This window comes from Puma concolor, chromosome B2, assembly GCF_028749965.1.
Source record: "Puma concolor isolate L17-30 chromosome B2, mPumCon1.1.hap2, whole genome shotgun sequence".
Lineage (NCBI taxonomy): Eukaryota > Metazoa > Chordata > Mammalia > Carnivora > Felidae > Puma > Puma concolor.
In genome coordinates this window covers 2,631,895-2,635,509 of record NC_141671.1, presented here as the reverse complement: position 1 = coordinate 2,635,509, position 3,615 = coordinate 2,631,895, and the positions used below count along the sequence as shown (strand labels likewise).

The 3,615-nt window shown below is 40.6% G+C and overlaps 1 pseudogene; it reads right to left on the bottom strand.

The window, feature by feature from the left end:
- Positions 1 to 289: 289 nt before the first annotated feature.
- LOC112853442 (olfactory receptor 2B8-like) lies at positions 290 to 1,236 on the bottom strand (annotated as a pseudogene).
- Between the last annotated feature and the right edge of the window lie 2,379 nt (positions 1,237 to 3,615).

Here is a 3,615-nt window from a genome sequence, read left to right as displayed (position 1 = left end):
GTGTGTCACTGTCCTGCAATTAGAAACGGAATAGTGTTCCCAAATGGGGGTGAACTAAGAAAATCCTGTGAAAGTTTTTACAATACTAATATGCTGTAGATGCTCTAGGTACACTAACTTAGCATCTCTGGAGGCTGCCATGAATCCATAAACTTAGAGTTTGAACACTCACTTGCATAAAAGAACGAATTAAGAAAGTTCCCTTGAAAGTTGTCAGGGGAAATGTTGAGGACACAGAAATCATAAAGACTCGACATTCAAAGTATTCCATGAAAGGGTCTTCCCTCAGTCATCTGGAGTCATAGCCCCTACACAACACCTTCCTCATTGCTCCCGTCACATCCTTGTTCCGCAGGGTATATATAACAGGGTTGACCATGGGGGTGACAATGGTGTAGAACAGAGAAATGAACTTGCCCTGATCCTGGGAGTAGTTGTTGCTAGGCTGCAGGTAAATGTAGATGCCTGTGCCATAGAACAGGGAGACCACTGTGAAGTGGGACCCACATGTCCCAAACGCTTTCCTCTGCCCTGAAGCTGACTTTATTGCCAAGACCACCCTGACAATCTGACCATAGGAGAATGTGATTAATGCCACAGGTATCAGAAGAATCATCACACTGACAGAGAAGAGCTCAGACTCATACACAGTTGTGTCAACACAGGCAAGCTTGAGCAGTGGGGGGATCTCACAAAAGAAGTGATCTATTTTATTTCTCCCACAAAGTGGTACAAGGAAGGTGAGCACCGTGTACAATGAGGAATTGACAAAACCAATGAACCACGATGCAGAAGCCATCAGGGCACAGAGACGGGGGTGCATGATCACTGTGTAGTGCAGGGGCCTGCAGATGGCTGCGTAGTGATCAAACGCCATCACCCCCAACAGAATGCATTCTGTGGATCCCAACCATAGAGAGATGAAGAGCTGAGCTACACAGCCAGCAAAGGAAATAGACTTGTCTGTTCCCCTGAGATCAACCAGTAGCTGAGGAACAGTGCTGGTCGTATAACACAGGTCCAGAAAGCTTAGGTTGGAGAGGAAAAAGTACATGGGAGTCTGCAGGTGTCCCATGCATTGTCCAGGCGGGACAATGCAATGATGCTTGTGTTTCCCAGCAGGGTGAGCAGATAGAAGATCAGAAGAACCACAAAGAGGACTTGCTCCAGCTGAGGCCGGTCAGAGAAACCCAGCAGGATAAAGCCAGTGAAAGAACTTCCATTTTTTGGGTCCATCTTTTCTTACTATGTGTTTCCTGTCAAAACCAAGCATTTAGCAATTTATACAATAAATCTCAAAAAAAAAAAAACACCAGTAACAGTTGGTGGTTGCTGGATTGTTCATATGAAAAGACATAGCCATGGGATTCTATGAAAACTATTTGAATAAATGATGTACCCATGAAATTGCCATAGATTTATGAATTTAGTTCCACATTGTCACAAAAAGTAAATCATTGGGTTTTTAGATATAAAACAAAATAAAATAATGGACCTGTTTTTGCCTCAGTCATAGGAAATACGGTCTTTCAGTCTGTGCTTACTAGTACTGTAAAATGTACATACATCTCACTAAATGTAAATGGAGTGAATTCTCCAATGAAAAGACTTAGGGTATCAGAATGGATAAGAAAACAAGTCCCATCAATATGCTGCTTACAAAGACTCATTTTACACCTAAGGACACCTACGAATTGAAAGGAAGGGGATGTAGAAGCATCTATCATGCTAGTGGACGTCAAAAGAAAGCTGGAGTAGCCATACTTGTATCAGACAAACTAGATTTTAAAACAAAGACTGTCACAAGGGATGAAAGAAGGGCATTATATCATAATTAGGGGGTCTATTCACCCCGAAGACCTAACAATTGTAAATATTTATGTCCCCAAGGTGAGACACTCAAATATATGAATCACTTAATCACAAACACAAAGAAACTCATTGATAATAATGCCATACTACGAGGGGACTTTAACACCGCAATTACAACCATACACAGATCATCTAAGCATAACATCAACAAGGAAACAATGGCTTTGAATGACACACTGGACCAGATGGAGTTAACAGATACATTCAGAACATTTCATCCTAAATCAGCAGAATATGCATTCTTCTCCAGTATACATGAATCATTCTCTGGAATGGATCACATACTGGGTCACATCAGCCCTCAACAAGCACAAAAATATCAAAATCATACCATACATATTTTCCAACTACAATGCTGTCAAACTTGAAACCAACCAGAAGGAAAAATTTTAAACACGATGAATACTTGGGTATTAAAGAACATCCTACTGGGGCGCCTGGGTGGCCTAGTCGGTTAAGCATCTGACTTTGGCCCAGGTCATGATCTCACATCCGTGGGTTCAAGCCCCGCGTCGGGCTCTGTGCTGACAGTGCAGAGCCTGGAGCCTGTTTCAGATTCTGTGTCTCCCTCTCTCTCTCTCTGACCCTCCCGCATTCATGCTCTGTCTCTGTTTCAAAAATAAATAAACGCTTAAAAAAATTTTTTTAAATGAATAAAAAATAAAGAACATCCTACTAAAGAATGAAAGGGGTAACTAAGAATTTAAGGAGGAAATTAAAAAGTATATGGAAGTCAATGAAAGTGAAAGCATGACTGTCCAAAACTCTGGGATGCAGCAAGGGTGGTCATAAGAGGGAGGTATTTAGCAATCTAGGCCTTCCTAAAGAAGGAAGAAAGGCCTCAAATATACAACCTAATCTTACACGTAAGGGAGTTGGAAGAAGAACAGAAAATAAAGCCCCAAACCACCAGAAGACAGGAAATAATAAAGATGAGGGCAGAAATCAATAATATCAAAATAAGAATACCAGGAGAACAGATCAATGAGGCCAGGAACTTGCTTTGTGTAAGAATTAATGAAATCAATAAGCCCCTAGACAGACTGAGGAAAAGAAAAAGGAAAGGACTCAACTAAATCATGAATGAAAGACGAGAGGTCACAGCCAACACAGCATAAATACAAACAATAATAAGAGAATATGATGAGCAATTATGCCCCAATAAAATGGGCAATCTGGAAGAAATGGACAAATTCCTAGAAACCTATCAACTACCAAAACTGAACCAGGAGGAAATAGAAAATGTGAACACACCTATAATCTGTAAAACAATTGAATCAGTAATCAAAAATCTCCCCAAACAAGAGTCCAGGGCTGGATGGCTTTCCTGGGGAATCCTAGCAAACATTTTAGGAAGACGTAACACCTACTCTTTTGAAGCTGCTCCAAAAAATAGAAATGGAAGGAAAACTTCCAAGCTCATTCTATGAAGTCAGCAATACCTTGATTCCAAAACCAGACAAACGCCCCACGAAAAAGGAGAATTACAGACGAATTGCCCTAATGAACATGGATGCAAAAATTCTCAAAAAGATACTAGCAAACTGGATCCAACAATACATTAAAAGAATTCTGTGCCACAATCACGTGGGATTTATACCTGGGATGCAGGGCTGGTTCAATGTCCACAAATCAATCAGTGTGATACATACATTACTACAAGAATGGATAAGAACCCTATGATCCTCTCAATAGATGCAGAAAAAGCATTTAACAATGTAGAGCATCCTTTCTTGTAAAAAC